We start from the raw sequence: 26,325 nt of genomic DNA on the forward strand, positions 1-26,325 counted from the left end.
GAAATTGTTCCAGAGTCCACTGAACCTCCTGTCCTGTTCCAGCAATGGGGTCCTGGCAGCTGGAGGGTGTCCTCCATACACTGTCCCATATGCAAAGCAAGGCCCTATCCATATACCTCAGTCTACCTCAGATTGCAGTGGAGGGGAAGAAGACCATACTTATTTATCCATTTGTAGATTTTTCTCATGCAACAGCACGTGAACTGACCACAGCCTCATTGCTGTTACACAGCCGGTTCCTACAGCTCAGCCCTCCCCAGGCACTCTGCAAATTAGAGGTTTTCAGTGTCTGTGAAACATGTCCTGCCATACAGCGTAAGAACTGCACGTACTACTCTTGTGCTTCAAGTCCTTTCTTGCGTGGGTCTCTGTTATTGATGTACCGTGTTGAAAATGATGGTTAATCAGGAAGACAGAACACATTCCCAAAGCGCGCTCATGGCCTGGTGGAAACGGCAACACCTTGTGTAGACATCTGAGGTCAACCAGTTTCCGTGAGAGTTACCTACCGAGCAGTGCTTCATCAAACTGAAACAGGTGTAAGCAAGTGCTTTTGTGTCAGGGGGACTCAACAGGGTAATGTACCGCAGATTAAGGAAGCAATCATGTCTCGAAATAATAACAGATTAAGTGATAAAACTCAACAGTGTTCTAGGAAGAGTACTGATAACCGTGTATTTCACTTGGGTTTTTTAAACCCACATATATCACCTTATTCAATCCCCTTCTCTAATAAATTTGATTCTCAGGGGTAGTTTTATTCCCTCAGGAGAACTTGTATGAAATACATAATTATGAGAGACAAACCAGGTTACAAGAAGTTGTTCTGGGCAGAACGGTTAGTTACAGGTGGACAAATAAAAGTAGGTACGTATCTATTCATATCTCATACTTTGTGAACACAGAAGAGAAAATAGCATACTAAGTTAAAAATACCACAGAAAAGAGGAAAAATAAAGAGGTAATGAGCATTCACTGAAGGCAGCTCACTGAAGGCTAAAGCAAGGACCCTCCATCTGTCCTTCCAGCAGCAAGTGCCGGCCAGGACAGCGAGTTGGGAAAACGATCAAGTTTAGAAGCAGCTGACGGGAGGGAATCACTCACACAAACACCAAGAGACAAAGAAACTCCCTCAGAAAGACCCCGAGAGCTGCTCTACATCTGGTCATAAACGAGCCTGCCCATCGCCAGCAGCTCCTGCCAACTGATAACAGAACTGTCCCTGTTACAGAGAAATGTAATAATGTTAAATAGTCCAAAGTAATTCATGACTTATACACTTTTATTATTGACGTTCAAGTAAACCATCAGCTCCTCTGGTGAGCAATATTTCTAATTGATTTGAAATTGTGGTATACCTATTATTCAATCAAGTCAGTTTTGCAAACTAAATTGATAGCTGAAACCATTCCAAGAGGTATAATGAGAACGTAGTAGCTACATATTTAAAAGAGGAGAAAAAGTAAACCATCTGTTTGCTTTTGTATAGTACTATAAAACATATCCTTGCCATCTCTTTTGATTTTGCCACTGTACTCCTTTGAAGAACTACACAGAAGAAAAATGCTTAGGCTATAGCTGGCTTTCATCGTACTCCCTGAATCTTAGTTCTCTTTTACAGCAAAGCATTACAATTCTGTTCATCTTTTTATGCCTATAATCCAGAGTTTCAAGCACACTCTTGGATATATAGGCCATTTGGGACAAACATGAATTGATGAAACATTGGCCTCGTCTTTGAGCATTTCAAAACGATGACACGTACGCTTCAGTATTCAAATTCTTCTAAAACTGATGCGCAGTAGAGAATGAAAGCAGAATTGAGTAAACTCACATCTGAACATTCATTTGTGATTTAACTTTTTAACACCACTTCGTCAAATCTTCCCAAGCTTCCTGAATAACAAAGCAGTAAAACAGGTATTTCCAGCAAGATACTGAACCCAACTCTTGAAACCATGGCACAAAAGAGGTTAATCGTAGTTTGTTTTACTCTTCTAGTGCTGACGCTGCCCCACTGAGTTCAATAACTGTTCTCAGGTTGGCTAAGACAGGTGGCCAGCGTGAAGAAAATCCACATTCACAACTAGTATCATTCATGACAAATTGTTTCTACTGTGCTTACCCTCCGATACTGAATTATTTCTGTGTCTGAGAAGGCAGGCTGGGGCCAGCGCTGCAACTGTAATTAAGGTTCACCGAGTTGCTATTTCCATTATCAAGCCCAATTTCCGAGGCTTAATAAGTCAGCAGTTCCAATTGCACAAGGCCGATATTTGACATTCACGTTATCAGCAGAGACACAATTTGTGCTTATCTGCTTATCAAAAGCACAATTTAAATCCACTCAGCTGTTGCTGAACCAGAGATCTAAAAAGCATGGCCTGCATCTTCCTCTTCATCTGTTTGGGACTCACATGCTCTGGAGACCGAATTTTCCCTGGGGCAAGGAAGCACAGCTGAGTTTCAGTGAAGGCATTAGAAACACCTCCTGTCCAACAAACTTAGGGCTTATTCCCATTGATCCCAGTTTATTCACAGGGAACTGAGTGAATTGTTTACTTACTTTTGACACAATCATGCCAAAATTAAGCAAGCTTGTAATTTAGGATGTACAACCTTCGTGACCTGATTGCATCAAGAGCTTAAACCAGGCAAGACACGTAAGACACTTGGTATTGCACGTCAGTCTTCTGAACACAAAATACACCGGTATCCCACACCAATAAGGTTACCACACATGAAAGAGTCCAGCTATAAATGACAAAGTAGCCACTTTGATTTACCATTCTGTCCAGATCCAGCTTGGTTTTAGCTTCACAGTCAGTTCTTAGTACAGAAAGGGAATTAATTTCATCCTGTATAAGAAACAGCAGAAGTAACAGAAATGAAACACTGGGAGAAATATATCCCCTAACGTTTTTTACCAAAACTATTCTTATAGAAGAGAGAGGGGAGGAAAAATTTAAAAAAAAAAAAAAAAAAAAAGAAAAAGAAAAAAAGGAAAACCTGATGTGCTTTTTGCATCATAAAGCAACACTGAGTTCAATCTTTGCCCTTAAGAACCGGGATTTTCAAAGCTGTGTATGTAGGTCAGGTACGCAAACCCCACTGAAGTGCAACAACTTCCCTAGGTTATTTCTGAAATGTCTACTCTGAAAGAACACAAATTCTTAGATAAAGTCGACACAGGCCTTTCCACTTGGGATGAAGCATCAGCTGAGAGCTGACAACTTTTATCTTTTCAGGTGTCACAGTTTTGGCCTCTGCAAAAAGGTGAAGAACAGAATCCTCCTGCGCAAAAGAGAAAACTAATTCATTTCTCAGTCACGATAATGAAACCTCTAGCCCCAAAAAATGCTTCTTTCTCTGCTAGTCCAAACACTTAGTGAGTCCATCTTGTCCCACCGGGGTCTTGGTGGCAGAAAAGGTCGGCACTCACCGGATGGTCCATGTCCTGCCCCAGATGGGAGTGGTCTTGGGATGTCTTGATAAAACATACCAGGGTTGATTTATATGGTTTTGTTTACATTGCTTTATAGAACAAGGGTAGCACAGGAGCCCAACAACGTAACTGTAACTGAACCTTTCTGCACCAATGAAGCTGGATATAAATCCAGAGTAAAGCTAAGCCTATGTAAATGTGCGTAAAAGGCAGCAGCACGGCCTGGATACAAGTGAAATGGAGGCAAGTCTGACACACTGAAGAACGATGAGCGAGGCAATCGCAGCAATTACTCTGCATTTTTTTGGCAGGAAGTCACCATAAAAAGCGTTCAATGCCATACACCAGAGACAGATGTTGCTTAGATTCTGTTTCATGTATGGTAGTGGAAAAAACCAACCAACCAAACAACCAGATTGAAAAACCACAGCCTATTTTTTTCTCTGGCTTACTTACAGAGGCAAAATTTACTAGTTTGGAGTAAGTTCCTTCATCTAATACTATTCTGGTTTTAAGATGATTTTAATCTGGAATCACTCCCCTGAACTGTTGCAGCCCAAGGTATCCGCAAGGGACTGAGGAAAGACCTCTGCAATAGGGAAAAGAGTGAAAAATGATTAGTGAAACATGTCACGAAGAAAACAGTCCAGCCTTGGTAATAACCATCTTAATATAATAACGACGATAATTCTCCTGGTATAAGGAGCATATATGTCCATCATCAACTTATAATGTGAACTTCAATCTTCAATTTTTCTTCCATACTAGTGAGAATTCAGAGCATCTTCTCTCAAGCCAGTCTAATTAGAACACTAAAAAAAGCAAATGAAATACTTAAATTCACAAATTTGGTTCTCCCTCCTGCCTTTTGACACCTTTTCTTTTAGTTATGGTTGTGAAAGCTAACAATGATAAAGCACATTGGAATTGAGAAGATGAGCACATAAAACTTGCTAAACTGTCTTCCATGTGTTATGTAATGTTCAATATTGATTTTGATTCAACCAGACTCCTATTAAGAGTTATCTGTTCTAGCTGGCTGCCACACATACCTGCTCAGTAATGTGTTCAAATTCATTAACAGTTTTGTTTTAATAATATTTCATTTTAAAGTTTAATTTTATCCACACATTAGCTTCATATTACTTATGCAAATAAAAGCTTTATGGCTATATTAGCAATAATTCATTATCATTCCCTATTGGCTTAGTGAAGGAATTTGTAACTTCGGAGCACATCCAGAGCTTTTAATTGAAGATACTAAGGGAAGCCTACATTTAGTTAGAATCATTTGCACATACAAATTAAATATGATTAGTGTAAGTCTCTCAAACTCTTTCCAGCAAGACAGATTGTTGAGGATGGGACTGTTCCTGTCTGAAGGATGGTGCATTACGGTGCAATCCAGGGGCTCAGAGCAGGTGCTACGTGGTAGCGGGGAAGGAAGGACCTGTCGAGATCTTACAGACAGGTTGCAAACCCAGGTATGTTCTGTTCGCTGGGGCAGTGGGAGTATGTTTTGGTGCAACTTCACTCTTATCTGTTGCTTTACATCTTCACAACTAGCCCCACATAAGGAACTTATAACGACAATATATAGAATACTGCAAAAATAAGGAATAGATACTAGTTAACTACCTGTTGGGTATCACAACAGAAGTCCTACAGGGCTGGGTTTTCTAAGTTCTGGTGTTTCCATCTCCACTTCAAAGGTGGAGGACTGGACCCTAAATTATCTCAAAACCTTATTAAGAAAACTGTATTGAAGATACTCCTTTCTTTGTGCTCTAAATGAGCTCTTGTTGGATTAGGAACTGACTCATGTTTACTTTATTATGTCCCAAGTCACATAAGGACTGCAGGTATCTTCCCCATCTCCTACAGAAGATGTTTTAATTAGCCAATTATATTAGTAAAAAGCAATCTAATTTCCAGGCCAAACAATAGCATGGCACAGATATTAAAATCAAATTAGCAAGACATACCAGTGTTTTCCTTTAGCATGCAAAAATGACCTCCTGCACAGATAATTAGCATTATGTCAGTGTGGTGATCTGTAGCGGTGAAAAAACACAAACAGCGGTGAGTAATGAACAGGATAACAGGTATAACAATTTCCCTCTACTGTCTCTCTCCAGCTTTTTGCCCTTTTAATTTAGATTATTAGTAATCACAGCATGTCCTTTAAACACACACTTTAGAAAACAAACAGCAGTGTTTGCAAACGAGCAGCAATGCCGCTTCCAGGAGACAAGAGCTGCATGTGATGGCAGGAGGTTCGGTTCTCGGCTCACCACTCATTCCCTGCACGACACCAAAGTCACGCAGTTTGCACGAGGACAAACACCTTCCCACCTCCCTCCCCATTTCGGCGAGTGCTGCGAGGCAGAAGGTGCCTCACGATGCGCTGTGTACAAGGCAGAGCCGTGAACCCCCAGGCGCTCACAGCTCAGGATGGTGAGGCACGCTTGTAATGGGTTTTCTCCAAGAAGAAACTCCAGCAATGAAACCTTTAACTCTGGTGGGAAAAATGAAGCTTTCCTCATAAAATACACATATTAAAAAAAGAAGGGGGAGAGAGGGAACAGATTTGACAGCCTCGACTCCATACAGACTTTTTCTTTACTCACAACTACAAGTTTAAGCCAAAGCAGAGAATTAAAATGTTTGATGCAGGATGACGGGTGCTTTTGATTGCCAGCTAGTGAAAGCTGAAAGTAATCTTTTAAACTGCGCCTAGAATCCACCTTCTGAGATGGAAACAGACTGAAAACATGTTTGCTTGGGAATTAAAAACAGACATTTACAAAACAACTAGCTGCTTTGAAAATGTGTGTTTCCACCTTTCCCCCAAAAGCAAACAGAAGCCTGTTCTTCGCAGCCCTCTGCCAGTGATCCCGCAGCAGAGCGAGTCCGAACAGCAACCTGGATTTCTCTGAATAAGACATTTATCCTCCAGAGGCCGGGGTGGCAGAGCACCCGGCTTGGAAAAGCCAACAGATCAATTCTGCTTAATCCCTGAACTCTGAATCCTCATTACAACCTTTCACAGGTTCGCAAGTGTAAAAACCACCTCTAAGCAAACCAAGAACGAAGTCTGTCGTATCCGTTAAGGTACGAGCTGCAAGGGGCTCTCTCCTGACCCCTGAGGCGCAGAGTCCCCGTTGCTGCAGCGCTTTGGGCTGTATCAGCCCCAGTGTCAGGTTAAACTCAGGGGAGCGATCGCTCCCCTAACGGCACATGACAGCCCAGAACCACCCAGGATCATACAGACACATTTCTGATCTGCTCTGCTCTAATGTATAAAGTGAATAATTTCCCTACATAAAATGGTAGCTCTTAAAGGTGCAGTACATGCACATAATCTGAACCCAAATTTAATGTTGTAAATTAGCATGAGAGAGGGATTAGAGGACTGCAGGGACGATTTCTGCTTCCCTGGCTGTTGGTGTAACACACGTTTCTGGCTGTATTTACTGGACTGCTGAATGGAAATTGGGAGAGGATTTACAATCAAGAAGAAAGGCAAATGAAATACAAAGTTCTTCAGCACTGTTCTGATGTAACTGCTGTCAATGTTGCTAATTACTGCTCTGAAGTTAATAGAATTCTGCATATTTTATTTTGTCTAAAGGAGCATAAGGTCCTTTTACAATGTTTCAATGCAGAATTCCTTCCCCGTATGCCACCCGATGTGCCGCTTACCTGCCCCCCAAAAAACCCACTAGGATCATGCACTGGATTAGACCACACGTTCTATCAGCTGAACAAAAAGGTAGATTAAAGACTCAGTTCTCTACGTGCTTCCTGTCAAAAACACATACAAGAGTATATACATATTTTTGAAACCGCCGATACTCAAACCTATGACCCCAGGGCTACACTTGCTCCTGCTGAACAGCTGGCATCAATATTTTCTTAACTGGCTGTGTCCAAAGAGGGACTAACACCAGCCTCTTACAAAGACCATGGCATTTTTTGTATCTCTTCTAAAGCTCTTAGAAATATCATTTTTTGCCATTTGCTAGCTACAGAAAATAAAATATTCGGAAACTTCAGTAATTCTTCGCCACAGCATGGAACTGGGATGGGAATATAGAGACAAACAGTGTACTGAGAGCACAACGTGCAGGATCCCGTCTCAAATGCTCCAGAATCTGAGTTCTAGCGCCACCATTTTGGAATGAACTTCCCTCCTCCAGTGTTTAGCTGCAAGTGTTTGAGTAAAGAATGCTAAATTACATGCAAGTCACATTAAGAACAATCAGTCTCATGTAATAGGGAATCTAATAGTTCATAAATGAGATGCAAATTCATTTTTACGGGTGCACTATAATAAGCCAATTATTTCAGAGCTCTTCAATTATGCGGTTTCAAAAAGCTGAATTGCTTTAATTTTTTTTTTTCAGAAGCTTTAGGTTTTTCCATAGCTTACAAGGAAAAGAAAACATATCTGCCTTGCAAGCAACATAAAAATAAAAAAGACCAACCCAAAACCCAACCCCAAAAAGCATCACGCCAAGTTGCAAGCAGGAGCAATACAAACAGAAAAGAACGAGCCAGCTGGCAACCCACAAAAAGAGATGGAGACAAGGGCTCTCTGTGTTCCCACCGATCCCAGGCATTCAGGACCCGTCCTGGGGTGAGCACCACAACTGCTCCAGCAGCTCCAGGGGCTCCTGAGCAGCGCTGCTTTACCGTGCCTGCGCACAGAAACGGCTTTGCAGCTTGATGGCGACGTCTTCCCACCGTCAAAACAGTGCTGTGGGGCTTCTGGCACTCAAATCCCAAAAAGCGATTTCTTTGGAAAAGGAATCAATGCTGAGATGTTCTTCCTGAATCCCCCCACACTGTTGTTCTTCCAAGAAAACGGGGACAGGAGAATGTAGGTGTCAGCTTGGTAAAAACAAATACCTAATTAAAAAGATTATTATTTGTGCACCATGGAAAAACAAAAAATCCCACTAAGCACAAATAGTGCAAGAAGCCAGTCAGATGCCTTCTGAGCTACTGTACGGTAACACAAAATGCAACTCATACAAACTCAGCCCTAAGTTTGACTTTTGTTTTGTCAAAGTCAAGCCCCATTTGGAAAAATTTTATGAAACAAAAGCAAACCCACTGCCTTCCAATGGTCACAGGATTTCACAGAAATCTTCATTTCTTCACTTTCATTGCTGATGATTATTTGCAAGAAAACAAAGCAAACCCAGTCCAGAACCACAGATCACATAAAGAAGCAAACGTCTCTTTCCAGTTTTCTGCCACCCTTCTTTGTGCTGTTATTATTACTTATATTGTGGCTTCAAGAACAAGGAAATAGAAAAACTGTTAATACAGAACTCGGGCACTCTCCCTGCGAGGCTATAAAGTGCTGGACTCCTGCCCCATCGTTCTCGTTACCATTTAACTTTTCCCCACACAGGAAATGCACCCACATGAACTGAGGAAAGCTCTTCCTTTTCTGTATAACGAATAATATTTTTCAGCTTTTGCTGGCAAAGCGTGTGGACCAAATGAAATGTGCCGACAAAAGTAAAAGCACTCTGAGAAACGGTAATTGCGATGTAATGTAATCCGTCCCGCTGCCCCGGAGGTGCCAGCCCCTGCTGCAGGGCCGGCTGCTGCCCAGGGATGCTCAGCGCGGGTTATTTCTCGCGAAGCGCTGAGCTCAATTTCAGGCTCCGAGCTCCTGCCTGTTGCCGTCTTGCAGCAAGAGCAACGTTGCTGTCCCGCGGCCGGAGTCGCTTGGTCCCTCTGAAACGCCTCTGCTGCACCACAGCTCATCAGAGCCTCGAGTGTAGCATCTCTCAGGGAGGCCACGACAAGACAGCAAGAAATATCTCCAGAAAAGTTAAGGCAGGATTCAGATACAGAGGCCATATCCTAGACTAAACCAATTCTTACCGTTGGAAAACGTACACAAGCTTTGATGCACATAAGCTCTTTCAGACCTGAAACAGAAGTAGCAGACATGAAGTCTGCACTATTGCTCTCCAGTTGTAGTTATTTCTGAAGCGTGCTGCTCTGTTTTAGAACCCAAGCAGGCTTACCTGGCTTTGCATATCAGCCAGTTTAGTGAAAGATGCAGCCTCTACTGGGTACTTGTCTTAGTGCAACTTCAGCACAAAAGCATTGCATGGGTTCTCCGACCATCACGGAGATCTCTGTTTAAAGCCCTGCAGAGTTTCAGGATGCTGAAAAGCAGGAAAACTTCTTTTTCCCCCTCCTCTCCATGCCCATTATGAGCCTTTACCCGGTTTGCTACGAGGCCTGGCTGAGCAAGACGTGATCTGACATCTCTGCCAAATCTCCCTGGGTAGAACATCCCAACAGATCAAGATTCTGAGTAAAAGCAAAAGAAGCAATAAAGATAAGTTATACCATAGCCTTCGACACTGTTTGAATTGTCTAGACATAATACAAAATTGACATCCATATTTAGAATTAATTGTTTAGCTTTGAAAATGCCTTTTAACCAAGGCTTAGAACCATGTACATCAGTTTGAACACATTCCCATCTAAATCCATGTGTACTGTTTGCAATTGGAAGATGAGCCTCGTTTTAACAAAGATCATATTAAAAAAAATGTTAAAAATTAAAAAAAAAATCCAAAAACCACAGAAATATAAAAAAAGTTGTGACGCAACTGACGGCTGGGTCAGGACTTTTGTGACTAGAGACTGTGAAATACTCAGACGGAGCTTTTGAGAGGACATCACTTAGCAGAGCTGTCTTGTGTCATAGTGTCTGAATCTGCAGCCAGTTGACCTTCTGGAACAGAATCATTTTAATAGCATTCTGGCCTTATAATGCTGTAAACTATATTGCAAATACATACATCAGTCTTGGGTAAGAAGCTTAATAATAAATTAGTTAATTTTTTTCGTTTAGCCAAAAGGCAGTGCAAGCCATAGCTTTATTTACAAAAGGTTAAACATTCCTTTAATTGGATTGCTGGCATTTAAGTGTGCAGCAGAATATCCTTCAGCAGTGTCCCTTTTATTTGTGACTGGAGAAATGCCTAGAGAAATGCCAAGGGAAGATTTCTTTTTAATAAAAAAGAGAAGCTTAAGATCCCTTTGGAGGCTTATGTTACAGCTCAAAACTACCATGAACTAATGAATTTAATCTAAAAGGTCCCCAACCACAGGACTGAAGAGCAATTGCAACACTGGCGTAGCTTGACCAAGCTGACTTTGTGTGTTCTAGCAGTTGTATCTTTGTGCTTACATTCTGCTATGAATACAAACACAGACATCTAACATTTTTAGTCATTTAAAAGATATTTCTAAATGAGAAATATGGTTGCCCTACAGCATCCTAAAGACACTTCAAAGAACTATTCACGTCAGAGACTTGCACAAAAGGAAAATCCACAGCCCCTCCTCCCATGATTTGGTGCTTTGGAAAGAATTGCACACCAAAAATTGTATTGTCTGGAACAAAAACAGCCCCGTGTTGGCTCATCCTGGGGTCAAGCTGAGGACCCAATCCTGTGTGGTGCTGGAGGCCGCGTGCACTCAGCACTGCCCGGCTGAGTTGTCATCTCACAGTTGCTATCCGCGCAGTGTGGAAGTCTCCTGGGAGAGCGGCTAATGTACCCTCTGCCTCCCTAGAGAGTAGGGTGGGAATTTATGAGGAAAGAAAATAGGGTCTATAAATTACACAAAGGAACTTTAAAAGAGAGGTATAGGTTTCATTACTGGAGCATGTTACCGGATGGACAAAATTAAAAACAGCTTCTAGAAAGCGGATTGCGTTTAACTTTCTATTTGGGGGAAAAGAAAGAGAGAAACAATTTCAAACACAGCCTCAATTAACCGGGCAAGTTAAAGTATGATGCCAGGTTTGCATCGACACAGTAACTGACCAACATATAAGTTGTCATCCATCAGGTACCTCTACTTTAACATTTCGTCTTCCTTTCTAAGTGTGATAATTAGAACATTGCCTTAACGCTACAATGGATGTGAGAGCCAGAATCTACTTATTTGACTAATACCTTTGAGAGTATGCACAAGTCTCTAATGCCCGTGCAATGGTTGAGCTCCAATAGCTCCAGCTGAAGAGGCGTGAGAAAGGACAGCGCTGGAGAACATGAGCAAGGAAAATCCTGCCCCAAGACTTCCCTCATGCCTACAGTCTGCGCTAGTAAAACAAAGAACAGCAGCAGTTTGGGGCACACCAGCTCTTTTCTCACCTCGTACCCATGTTCCCAACAAGCACCAAACAATCCAGGAGAAACTTTCCTGTCTTCAAGATTTCCAATGTTGCTTCACTGTTACCCAGTGCTCACCTGTGACACTCTCATTTAATGAACAAGTGAGTGTTCTGCCTTTGTGGTGGAAGAGGAAAGATGGAGAAATAACTATGAATGCTCCAAGAATCCAGAAACCAGAAGGCATATCAAAGGAGTCCACAACTGCATCAAAGCAATTGTTCATTATTTTCAAGTCACTAACACACTTTTCAGAAATTTGCAGTTACTAACTCTGAACGTTCCAATTCCATCTTCATACCTGAAGAGAGGAAGTCTCACCAGTCCTAAAAATATCAAGATGCAGGAGTCTTTCCACCACAGACCTTCCAACAGGGCTGGTGGCACTCAGACCTTCTTGGAGTGGAAGAATCCAAATTCAAACAGAACACTTCACATTCATGTCCCTATTCCATCACACTGCTGCTTGAAAAGATAATCCAGAGAAAGGGGAAAAAAATAAATTTTAAAAAATTTGTAATGGTGTTCCACTCCAAAATGTCAACTGTTTTTAATCATGGATACAGTATTTAACACTACTCAAGACAAAGTTAAAATGTCTCATTTAAGGTTAGGAAAAGCATTCATTCAGCCTCAAAACCATTTTTTTTCCCTTAATTGTTTTGTTTCCTCAATCATTCTAAATCAACTTCTGGTTTGATCTGGGATGAAAATGAATCTGTAACAAGACACTTATTTGTTCAGGTTTTATCCACCTGTCCAGCTGTAATTCCATGTTCAGCTCATGGAAGTGGCAGCTTCCTTCTTGGGGGACAAAGTCAGGAGGGGAGAAAAAAAAAAAGAAAAAAAGAAAAAGAAAGAGGAAAAAAACCCAAACCGGCAATATCAGCTTCAGTTTCTTCTATTCTGTAGCCATGTATTTGTCCTTTGAGTCACAATTATTTGACTCTAGTCACCATACTCTGTGCTGAACTTTTACATTTAATGAGGTTGCAGGCTGCTGCTTTTCACTATTATCCTTAATCAAGTTTTATTGATTACTGGGACACAGCATCAATGGAGAGAACATTACAAACAAATGGAAAAGCTGCCCAGAAGCTACTGGTAAGCTTTTTGTGTTCGAGAAAGAAAGCACCCAGAGTCAAAAAATAATGTCATTGCCTCTCCCATTCAACCCTGTGCACTCCCTGATGATCCTGCACTATTGGAACCCTGTAATCCTGACACTCCCTCGCTGAAAATCTGCCTGATGAGGAGAGACCGAACGTGCGCATCTGCGGAGACCAGAGGCAGGAGGAAGCTCATTCGCGATTTTACGTGGGCAATTAAAAGCCACGTTATCTCACCCAGCCTCTCTGCACCCCGACAGCAGGGAACCTGCCGAGGGCTGAAGGAAAGTTGGGGAAACAGGAGGGTTATTTATTTTGCAGTTATCTATAACCAACATGTAGGAATTAATAGCATAGAAATCACCTGGCCATAGGTAACATGCTTGCAGAAAACTATAGGGGATTAAATTAAAACATATTTAGCATCCTACATTAAAATCCATGGGTTAAATCAGATAAGTTATTACTCCTTTGTGAACGGCAGCATACCTACTGTCAAGGTAGTACTAGAAAAGAAAATAAGAGAATTGGGGAATTTAAGATACATAATATAGTTGTGCCTGAGGGACTGAGCTAATTAAAAAATCTCTGCTAGTTCTTTAACGTTCATTATTATTGAGAATGGCTGTTTGAAGGCAGGCAGGGTGACAGCACTGACCCATACTGACACCTGCATTTCCGTGACCAGTGTTGTGAAAGGAAACAAGTTTGTTTGCAAGCCAGGATCTCACTAAGCACAGCAACCTGTTCAGATACGGGCTCTATCTCATCACACTGTTCTTCAAACTCTTCCCATTCTTTTGTAGATAGAAATCGCAATTTCCCAAGACAGTTCGAAGTAACCAAAGAGTTACTGCTGCTTTGCCTCTACCACTTTCAACTCTTTTCTTTATTGTTAAGGGTTACTTGTGCCATGGGATATTCTGTGCCTTATAAAAACCTCCTTCAAACGAAGCATGGTTGAACTCTTAAATTTCTCGATCATAAAATTGCCCACTGTATTGCATAAGATTAATGACTGTTTTCTATGAAGAACAAACACATAACGAAGGGTTGTCTGCACAGAGTAGAGAAAAAACTTCCTTAATTTCACTCAATTGATGTCCCTCTTTTGCCATGAAGGAAACAGATCTCTCCCTGTGCACCTAAATAGAGCGACACAATTAATAGTCCAGAAAAGGAAAACATAACTCTGAATTTCTCCTTCATGCAATTACAGTGATCTAAAAAGGATAATCACATCTATGCAGGTCAGAATGACCAATCATTGCAGGAGACAAAGTAGCCAGGTTTAAACAAATAAACCAAAACCTCCACAACGTTAAGTGGATGTTAAGTGTGCCAAAAATCAGTGTTATCATCTTGATTATTTCATCCACCTCTATCCCCTTTCTTAAGCTTCCAGTTGTTCTGAAGAAAAGAAAAAGCTTTTATTATGTACAGCTCACAGGCTGCGGACGCCACGTGTTCCGTCCTACACCACTGTGGAGGGGGTGAGGAGGAACTGCCTGACACCGTCCCACACTGCACACAGCAGCTCACACGGACCTGCCCAGCCCGGGTTAACCTACAGCGTGAGCAGCACTTGCGGCAGGCACAGCACCGCAGAGCTGCGCGCCACCACGAACCTGCGCGAACGGCCAGCGCGGAGCCCCGTGTGTATCCTCTGTGTATCCTGTGCCTAGCCTTGCCCAGCCCAGCCCCATCAGTATCAGCCCACGGCCACACACGGCTTCCTCCGCTGTGCGGATGGGCTCAGAAATCTGAGGCAGCAGCAGATGGCGTGCGGTTTGGACACCACGGCAGTCTGCAAAGGTCTTGTCCTAGCCATGGATGTCTAATAATGATTGACCAGCACTGCAAAGAGCATCTTCCTCATGCTTTTGCATTACCTGCTGCTCCAGGTCCCAATCCTCTCCTGGAGCTCCCCGCTGTTTCCGCAGTGGAAGTGATACCTCTGAGTTTCATTAAATGGGACATTTTTTAGCTGGCCACATTACGAGAGATAGCAAGGCAGTTCATCAGGCACGGGCTGTGAATGTTTCCCAGCTGGTACCACTCGTGCTCAGCACTAGATTATTTTGTTACATTTCTCTGCCCTTTGTTATTCTCTGTTCAGAGATCGTGGGATGGAATTTACCATATCTTTAAACTGTCATTTAGTGATACAGCTGCGATGCTCATGTGCTTATCTTCTGGTTTGCAGCTTTTTTTTCCTGCTTTGTTTTCCCTACAACGTACATGTATTAGTAGCTTCTCTTGATTTGGCTTTTTTTAATGTGTGCATTAATTCTTAAATTACAATGTGTCATATCCTTTCAACTGCTCATAAATGTCTTTGTAACTATGGTATTTTACAGCAATTTATCTGTGGAGATTACAAACAAAATTATCAGCTAAAACCAGAATGATTAGTAAGCCAAGATAAATGCTGTAAATTAATCATCATTTCATACATTGTACCAAGGCTTTAAATTTTCATGTTAATAGAGCAGATGCAAATTGTCGAGGTGAAAATAGTTGGAGCAATTTTAACTACACAAAATATCAGTCTTCAAACATAAACAAAACACATTGGAAATTTTTTGCTAACCTTTCAGTCACACGTACCTTCGCAGAATAATGAATAATTTTTTAGCAGATACTTGCCAAATCCCTACCCAACAGTTTTTCTGTCCGTTCCTATTCTTTGATGTTTTGGTTGATGTTGAGGATGCACTAATGACACGCACTGCCACAGCTTCCTCTGCTTATATTTGAAAGAGTAACACTCACGTGTCTGCCGGAACACACCGGCCCTTCCGAGTTTATGCAGCATTTGACACAAGGGACTGTTCCTCGTTTAGGAAAAGGGCCTTAGATGCAAAGAGAACATTTTCTTCTGCAAAATAATGGAGGGAAATATTTTAATATTAAAAGTAACAGAAGTGACACCCTCTAACACGAAACACGCACACACGTATTCATCCCATGTCCAAATACAGAAACACACACACTCTCACCCCACATTTTAAATTATACAGCATTGGCTCAGCTAGACAGAAAATGTGCAGGGTTACTCCCAGACAAAGATTAATCTTTCTTTGATATATTCAATACTTCACATGCTCCACATTATCTGGTGAGTATATATGCCTTGCCTTCAAGAATGTGATGTACTATGCCATACATCATCGTCTAATTTATTGAGTGCACCTCTGCAGCTTGCGCTGCGCATCCTGCCCGAGGTCAGGACCACGTGCCAATCTCCAGCGCTGCTGCTTTCAGAGCAGGGGCACGATCAGCATCAGGCTGAGCCAGAAACAATCCGTGACACTCACTCCAAGCCAGATGCTGGGAAAAGTGTTCAGTAGCAGGAGCCACTGCAACAAGCCAAGCTGCTCAATTCCACGTGCTCAGACACTGGCAACTCAAACACACACTCTCCTGGATTTGTTTTACAGAATGAAAAACCAGCTGTGGCAGTCGAGTTTTCCATTTGCCACACTCGCTTATATTACAGCTGTCTTTTAAAGATGAGACAGAAAGATGACACTGACTCATCCAAATTAGCTTAATCTGCAGGGAATTGTCCGTGGAAATGGAGCAGAACGTGCGTGTTGTTCCAACACCAGGCCCTCCTGAGACACCTGCTGCGCCCAGCACCACCCAGTATCAGAGTTGCAGGCCAAGAGGTGCCCACAGCATCTGTGCTTAGAAATGGGAGGAGGGAAGAAGAACAGGTATAAATACAGATTTCTTCTATGTGCAGTTCAGTTTGTTATATGGAGTAATGCCTGCAGTTCTTTGCTATAACCACAGAACATTTTGCCTTGTGTCATAGAACGGACACAACAAATAACGGTGTGATTAAGACAACTAACCCCACACACGCCTCCGTCTTCAGTGTATGTATGAGCATTGCCATCTACAGCTGCACTTAAATGGAAGCGTGTTGCATAAATATTGATACGTGCTGTGATTAATATTGCTATTTATATTAGCGATGAATTGGGTTCACATAAAAATAATTAGCACAGCATGCCTGGGTATTATTTGCTCCTAATTATATCACAGTTCATTTCGCCAACAGCAATGTGTCACCAAGTCAATAACAACCAATGATTAATACGTAGAATGTATTACCTTAAAATAATATCCCACGTAACTCTCTGTGTTATGAGAGAATACTATTAGGATGTCCCCAGATAATTGTTTCAGGTGAGTTCCTGACTGGAGTTACTAATACCACCATAAATTGCAAAGGCAGGAATAAAAAAAGGTGTTACTCAGTGGTTTTGTTTGTTCATTTTCTTGCTTTTATTCTTTTTTCCATTATTGCCTTTCATACACTGAGAGTCAAGGGCGACTGAGGGCACAAAACCATCAGCTCTACCCCTCTGTAACCTGTCACCCCTGGCAGTCGGTGTCACTCAAACGTCCCCCACTGAGGAGCCACCAGAGCCCCTCGTCCTCACTCCCGGAGTTCTAGACACACCCTTAGAAAACACCTCGCAGAACAGACGGACTCGGGCAATTACATCCCAGTCACACCACCCAGGCAGCAGCAGAAATATAACAAATATGTAATAAACCCAGCCAACAAAATCCTCCCCAGCGTCCGCCTCCCGCATCTGCCCGGCCTCACTCATCTCCCAGCTCCCTTGGGCGACTCATTTAAGCAAGCGCTTTGCCATCTGGAAAGCTGGGCCGCCGCCGCCGCTGCGGTGCTCACAGGCTACCAGAGACTTTGTTTACTGGAGTTTGTGAAGAAAACTGAGATTTTGGGGACTAAATGAGTTGTCGTGGGCTCTATTCTGCAAGATGCTGGCTCTGGCCTGGATCCAGCAAAGCACTTAAGCACGTGATTATCCCTTAAAAACGTACAGCAACTTTTCCACTAACTGTATCACGGAAAATATAGTCAAATCAGCTTAAAAAATAGCTCAGACAAGATAGGGCAATTTAATACAAGTACTGATTCCAAGGCACAAGAAAAATGGTTTTATGTTGTTCTCAAGTCTTCTCACTTTTGGCTTCCGATAGCACCTGCAACATTTAAACAGATGAAAGTGGCCACGTGTCAAAAGTTGGAACTTCGAAGGATAAAGATTCACAGATCATTTTAAGACAGCAAATACAAACTTCTCTCAGCTCATCACTTATTATTCAAGACAAACTTGGATGTAAGTTAATACTTCTTGCCAATATCAGTCAAATGTACAGCCAGCTAACGAATACTAAACATCCCGCTGTATATTGCACACCCATAAATCATCCCGGCCAGGATGAACATCCCAAGCAGCTCTGCGGTGCGCTACTGCCCTCCTGTGTAACCAGCATTCCTAACAGGAATCCCACAACTGAGAAATGCTCTTGCTTTTCATTCTCACAGAGCTAGTGGAGTGTCAGATAAAATATCCTGGTTCCCTGCAGCTCGAAAACCAAATGAAAAACAATCAGGTGAATATTCCAGCACAGGGATGTCTGACTTTTTATTAACCTGTTAATGAGAGGACAGCACTGGCCCTTCTCATTTATTCCATAGTAACTTCATACATCTTGGACAGATATTTGTAACAATCTCGTTGCAGCACGGAATACAACGGATCTTGAGACACTTGGGCTGAGTGTTTTTCAGAACACTTCAATTCTTATCTAGGTACAAAAATAATCAAAACTTGAAAGCTTTCAGTACATTAACTGAAGTGCTTTTGAAAAATTTATCTGAGACTGCTACCCTTAACACTCTACAAAGGGCAAGACTCTCTGGAAAAAAATGAGCTTTTAAACATGATAGTGAGTGTCGTGTAGAGCCCGGCAGAGCTCTAGAAATGCCTCAGTGATGGGTACAAATACCCAATGGGAGAGAAAGCATCCAGCTCATTGCAGACATGGCAGAAATTCTGAGCTCTGATCAAGCACTGTGTAGCAAAGGTTTCTTTCCAAGCAGAAAACAAAGCCGGTTTCCTGTCCTGCCAGACTTACCAGCTGCTGCTCACCCAGTGCTCTCTGTCTGTAGATGCAGCAAAAAGTCAAAATCCAGACAAAGTCAAAGACTCAAACAAACCTCAAGACAAAAAATGACCAGGTCAATGATATCATCTCATATCCTCCGTTCAGACCTCAGGGGCAGGTCTCCAGCAGTCGCTATAACTGAGCGCTTCAATGTCAGCGCTCAGAGCGAACCCCCGAGCTGGGCCTCTGCAAATACTGCAATAACTATTGCATCTGGACTTAATACTGTACAAATTTATGTTGCAGCTATTTTGCAGGAGAGTATAGAGTGCAAACCATGGACAGGTTACACCAGAGATAGTGGTTTGGCTCACTGCTCCCCAGCACCTTCCCGAGTCATTTAACTCACCACAGACCAAAGGCAGCAGAGGTTGGTCCCAGCCTCGCATGTCCTACTGCTTATGCCAAAGGCATAAAAGACACAGAAAACAGGTACATTTTAAAGCTCCAGCACAGAATCCCATCTTCTGGCCAGCGTTAACCTTAACTGTGTAGTATCTCAGATGGCAATGGGCTTCTCTATATTCCCATTTCAATCCTAGACCCTATCTTTGAAGATTAATTAACCCATTGATTGCAAGATGAATTTCCCAACAGAAAGTACAGACCTAGAGAGTGTCAAAGTGATACTGAAGACTAACACATCTGCCAGACAGAAGGAGCTGCATGACGAAGCCTGTTGAATCACAGCAGAACATTTCAGAGTACTCGGCCCACCGGCTCCCTCATTCAGACACATGTACAGCAGGACAGACAGATGATACATGGTTACCCACAGAACTCTATTAACACATTCAGGTTTATGAAAATATGCAGGCTAAGCTTTCTCAGGTGGTTTGTTGTTTTTTTTTTTTTTTAAAATAAGATATTTTCCACTAACAAAACTGATTTTTAAGTATGGAGCAGTCGTTTGCCAGGTTTTCAAAGCCATCTGTTTTCAAAGCCTACCTTCCTTGTTGTTTACCACAGGCTGTCTGTCTGTTTTAACAACCTCCACTGGGATTTCACGTACCTCATTATGCAAAATCACTACTTATGCATTCACTCCAGCACTTGTCTAACTAATCTGCACTCATAACACCTTCCGTAGAAGATGCAGTATCCCTCTTCAGAGGCTGCAGATCAAAAACAATAGTAGCTGGTGTCATAGCAAGACAAAACACAGCCTCCTGTGTATTCCTGTTCTGATACAGGCATAATCCAAGACGGCTTGGAGCTGCTCAAGTATAATAAAAAACCACCATATCACAAGAGATTCTGTAACATATGCAAGATAAAGAGCATGTATTTTTAATGTTGAAACTTATGCTTTTCTTTGTCAAGAGGATTCTAAGTATTTTGGTCTCCCAGTCCTCATCCCTGGCAATCCGAGGAGCACCCTCAGCCTCCTTGGAAGTTCCTCACAACCTTCTCTTTGGTTCATCCCATGCCCCACGTGCTTTTCTCGCCAGTTTTCCATCCGTACCAGGCAGCTCTGACATCTGACAGAGCCGGAGCTGCAGCCTCTGCGCCTCCCGCCGGATCCGCTGCCATCAGCAGCCGCTCAATGACAACACCAGCCCTTTGGAACCGCGCTGCTCTGCCCTGTCCAGGCCTGGCTGGGGACCCTCTAACCGCACATCGCTGATACCATCCATCGCGTTAAGAGCTTGCTGGGGGATGCTTTAATTCACGGATTATTAACACAATAGACTATAATGTCTGGTACCATTATGGCTGTCTCTGTCACAGAACATCCTCAGGTAGGTTAAAACCAAAGGGAGAGAAGAAGAGAGGAAAATAAATCCTCTTTACTGGGAAATTAGATTCACTGTATACAGCGTTCTCCAAATACTTTTTTTTAAGAAATCAGAATTTATTAACGTTATTTTCTTAAAAATAATTCAATAGCTCATCTTCCTTGGAAAATACAGCTATCTCTAGTTGTCTGTATATTGCAAAATTTGAGAGCTAAAAGTAAATGTAAAGCTTGCCATTCTTACATCTTAAAAACATCACACGTTTTACCATGACATTGTTATGGTAAGATTTAACTCTGAAATTCAAAAAGACAAAGTGACTTTAAGTGATGGTTTTTTTATATGGAGAAGCAAGGGCAATTCTTGTTGAGCAAAGCCCACGAGATTGAAGCTAGCAACAGGAAAAAAAAGAAATTTCATGGTTGAGTTATGATTTTCCAGAAAAAATAAAATACATTGGTCCTATATAAGACTTTTCATCTATGAAACTGAAAGCATTTTCTGAGTGAGGTAAGCATCACATCACTATCCCAATTTTGCACATGAGAAAACAAGAGATTGGAAATAAAATGAGGGGGTGGAACTTTCCAAAATCTGGATGTCCAGTTCTGGCTGCCCTTGTACCACATGAAAACACCACAGCCCCCCAGCCTGCTGCCCTCAGCTCTGTCTCCTACAGGGATGCTCTTGCATCGGGGTGTCCAACACTCCCGGGGTCGCTCTTTCTGCAGAACGCAGCAGCAGCACCACCACCTCCCGGGACCAGGGAGCCCAGGGGGGAGCCTCACTGCATGAGGTGACAAAGGTGACGCACGGAGAAGCTGCCCACAGTCATGGGCAGCAAAACGGGGAGAAAACGAGCTTGCTGGAGGCGATTTTACCTAAAACTGCATCCAGCAGCGCCCTGACAGCATTGCCACAAATCTGTCAGCACCTTGTAGCAGCCTTCCTCCCTGAAATCACAACGGGCTTTTGTGGAGCAATTGCTCCTGGCACGAGGCTCCAGACGAGAACTGCCTGGGATGTTCACGCTCGTATCTCACAGCACGACAGAAACACCCCCAGAATCAGTATGTGCATTTCTGTGTGTCTTTGGTTTTTTAGATGCAAAACAAAAATCATCCTATTCACTTACTTTTGCAAAACATTTTATGGTTAAATATGCTTTTATTTAGAACACCCTTTATATTGGGAAAGACTGAATTTATATACCTGTGTTAGAATTTTAGATTCTATGCAAGAGAAAAAAAAAAAAATCACCTAAACCTATTATTTGGAAACACTAATTAAGTTTGTATACGCCTGCATTATACATCTCCAGTATAGCATAAATTACTGTTTCTTTTCCCCGCATGTGTTTTACTTGGCTGGTCTGCTGTTCTCCACAGTGCGTGTTCACCAAGTACTTGCATTTCCCCAGGTGAACACCTCTTACTGTTGGTTGATACAACTCTGCCAGCACAGATGTTCACGGTAACAGCGCTAAAGGCCTGATCTGCCTCGGACACACACAAAATGTGTCAGGGCCATCACCAGGATTAAACACTGTCATGCACGAACATCAGGAGACAGCAGGTAGGGATCAGGATTATGTTGAGGTAGGCACTGGATAAATCTGGAATAAAGAGCAGGCCTTGCACAAAGTTGTCCAAATGATTTGTATGAAAGCCGGCTACAAATAGGATCAGATTAACTTTCAGCTTGGGTAAATACTAGTTTCACTGGAACCAAATCCTCTGATAGGAATAGCAGTTCAGCCGTCCCAGGCACAGCACAACTGCAGCACTTAACAACAGGGCTTGGGTGGCCCCAGAGCAAAGCCCCTCCACTTGAGATCGTAGGTCAGATCACCAGCACAGACATGTTAAATGTTTGTATTTAAACTAATACACTCTTGTCAGAAACAGTTCAATTCTTCACTGCACAGCTGGTGTTCAGAACAGCACAGAGCAGCAGAAACCATCTCAGTCCTGCTCTTAAATATTCCTTTTTAGCTCATGATGTAATTTAGAAAACTGCTAGAACGGGAATCAGAACCGCATTAAACATAAACACAGCGGAAGTCAAGCTGCTGGAGACAAACACTATATAAACCAAACATCCTGTAAGAAAATGAAATCCGCGGTGTCAGGATCCTCAGCCCAGTGCTGTCAGAAGCCAGATCCTGCTCCTCCCGTTCCACTCACACTTGTGCCAAAGGCAGGGGCAGGAATAACGAGGAAAGGTGCCACTCAGCCTAACGGGGGTGCCAGAACCAATCCATTCTGACCATAAAGTGGCCAGAGAAGGGAAGAGCATCCCTCAAATGTACTGTTGGCACTAGAGCAATAGGAATCCTTTTCTTTTTTTAAGAGTTTAATGTGAGATTGATGTCAACGTCTATCGAACAAGCACTCACTCCCCTTTCCTCTTTGACCTCTCAAGCACTCCTCATTCCAATATTTAAGCATCACACTTAAAATATCAAATGGTCCAAACTATCACACAGAAGATAGATATAAATAGCTGTCCTTTTGCTTCTAATGAAGCTTGAAATTAACACAATTTTTCCTCACCATTTTTCAGAGACTTTAAATTCTTTAGGACAAGGGCCACTTCTTCCTCCCAGGTCTGAACAGCGTGAGGTCAAAAGACGGGTCTTGGCTACTGCGGAGGTGAGCGGAGGAGACACACAGACTGCTTACAAAATAGTGCCACAGAGTACGCAAGAGATATTTAACATATGCTCATACGTGGCAAGATAGTTCTCTGCAGTTTTTAACCATTTCCAAGCAGGGTAATCTTCAGTATAGTACTTTTAAAATCTTCATTAAATACACAAGTGGTAAATATTAAGCTATAAAATGCAGTTACTGAGCAAACTCCAAGACTCAAGATTACAGATGAGCCTTAGAATTAAGTCTGAGAGCAACTGTTGGAGAGAAACCAGAAAAAACATTTTGCTTATGTGTGGTTTTATCTTTGAGGCTCTTTTGGCTCCCATGACCACAAGGCCTAAGAACATCCCAAACCTACTCTGTACATCCTCACACTCAGCTAGAAGAGCTTCCACTACCTTTTTGCAAATGGAAAGACTAATAAAATTATGCTCTGCTATGCTGATCCAACCTACAGCGACACTACGATACCTCTGCTCGAGGTGTCTGCAAAGCACAGGAGATGGGGAAGTTCTCCAGATCTTTAACACAAGTAGAGAGCTCAAATCCCACTGAGCGTCAGGATTTGTGCTCTCAAGCTAGAGAACTTGTTTCAGCTACAGCCCAAGAAGGTGGCCAGAGCCTCCTCTGCTCCTGTTTCTCGCAGCCAACCTCGGCAATAGGATGTGAGCAAGAGAAAACCCACAGCTTACAGTGTTCCGCTCCCTGCGTGGTTGGGGCTGCGCTTTGCAAAAACGCCAGGACCTACATCCAAAAGCTTAGGATCCAATCTATTTCTGGTAAGTCAATATGTTTAAATAAACTTTAAAAATTAGTATTCAGCAATCTTTCATCCCCGGAAAAGTCCAAAAGCAGAGAAAGTGCTCCTTGATTTCTCTTTGCACAGTGTGATAAAGAAAATACCCTACGGTGTAGGTTATTCACAGAGACAAGGTACCAGCACCAGTAGAAACGTTTGTGATGCACCAGATAAACCTTGTGGCAAAGGGGTGCAGCACCTCCGATGTGCTCATTTTTAATACCAATAAACACTAGAGTTTGCTAAAAGCCCTTCAGAGTCTTTTGGTGTCAGAAACGTGGCAACAAGACAGAACCTGTGACGTGTTTATCTTGAAATCTTGACATCACAGAAATTTATTAATCAGACAGATGAGGGTTTGGATTAATGCTTTTGCCCCAGTTTAGTTCTAGAAATGAGTCGTCTGAAACTGCCAGCATTAATATGATTGCTTTATTGTGTAGTTTAAATTTGGATTTTGCAGCAAAGCTGCAGAGAATTTAATTGACTCCTTTTATAGCTTAACTCTCAGCTACAACATCAACATTAGAAGAGGAAATGTCATTTCTAATTTAACTTAATTTTTAAAGAACATGTTTCTGTAACCTTTGCTATGTGCTATCTTTTCATTTTAATTGAAAAACATCTCTTTTAAGTGATAAAGTAGGCTAATATGAAAGCTGATATTCAGTTAACCCATATTTTCAAAGTAAACAAGCCCTTTTTTGCATAAACGGAGGCCATCAGTCAGCTTTGGTCTAATTCTTCTGAACTTAAAAATATTACCCCAGAAGGGACGTAATTAGGCACCATTTGATGCAGATTTGAACCGGGGTCTTTGTGCAGGCAAAGCCAGTTGCTGTCACCAGGAACACGGCACCAGGGCACGGAGATCTCCCCATTTCAGAGACCGCGTGGGCAGATTTATGATTTTCAAAAAGCCAACATTCTACCCTGGGATTGGAAGCCATACGTTAGCCAACTTCCATTAAAATATTTAAGCTTGGGTTTTAAATCACGCTAGCAGCTCAAGCTCCAATCCCTGCTTCTAGGGCTCTGGTCCCGTGTGAATATATAACGCACCATGGCAAACAACAGGGAGGCAAAATCAGAACATATGTGGTTTTAAAAGGCATATTGCAACCATTTTAAACCCAACTCTCTCTTCTCAAAACACTAAAGAAGGGAGAAAACCTCTGACTCTACAGCTTCACTGGACTCCACCCAGAGCCCTAAGCCCAGGAATTCAAACCACGAACACTGTCGTTTTTAAAGCCTAAGCTTCTTGTTAAGCTTAATTTCTCCGAGCTCTATCCTTTGGGTTAAGATGGCATCCTTAAAACAGATATTTAATGAATATAACATAAAGTTCACATCAAGTTTTGATGAAAAATACCAGCCTAACCTTTTCTATGCTTTTGCAATTACTGCCTCTCTCAGCTCCACTTTTCTCTCCTTCATTAACAACTGCCTTTAAATAAGGTAACCATAGCAATGCTTTTCAACCTTGATGTCTTTTGTTTAGTTTTCTTGAAGATGAAGTCACAACATAATTTTCATCAACAACTCTTATGACAAACTTAATTTCAAGCCTAAGACATTATTTCAAGCAAAGTATGAGAAAGGGGGGGTTTCCACAGAAAATAATAATTTACCTTTAGCTTTAAAGACACAGAATGTACAGTGTCTGTTAGTACAATGCTCTTACCTCAATATTGGAGCCGATTTGAATACTCCTCAATTTTTTTCAGTTTGCTGACATATACAGACTGTGAATCAGAGTGGGAATTGGAATTCTGTTTGGTGCTTAGTGTCTGTGATAGGACAGAGCTCACAGGGCCACAAAACACAAGTCAGCAAAAACAAGCTTTAAAGGTCAATATATCCTGGCACAAAGACTAGAGGAGTCAAAGGATTTTACTGTGCATTTAATTCACTTTGAGAAAAATGCAGAGACCTCTAGCAGTAACTATATTACATTAAAAAAAAAATAAAATCAATTCAGCTGAGTTTTTTCAGGAGGGGCATAAGGTGGATCACATATTAACACTCCATCCACATGGCTCCCTGTGCCACACAGAATCCAAGAGGTTTGAGGGAGTCTTGGTCCTGGCTACATATCCATACTCTTTAGAAGTCCAATATGTGACATTCAGTATCTGTAACAGCAATCTTACTTCAAAAATTGCATTCCCAACATACATTTTGACCAAAAATATGCTTAACATTCTACCCTCTGGAGTGTACTGCACAGCTCAGATGTACCCGGTATTTCCACCAAGAATATTTTGGATTAACATATAAGAGTGGAAATGCCATCTAGGGAAAAAACAACTTGTAACAAAACAAATCTTGGTTTCACTTGAAAACACCTCGCT

Source organism: Caloenas nicobarica, chromosome 17, assembly GCF_036013445.1.
Source record: "Caloenas nicobarica isolate bCalNic1 chromosome 17, bCalNic1.hap1, whole genome shotgun sequence".
Taxonomy (NCBI): Eukaryota; Metazoa; Chordata; class Aves; order Columbiformes; family Columbidae; genus Caloenas; species Caloenas nicobarica.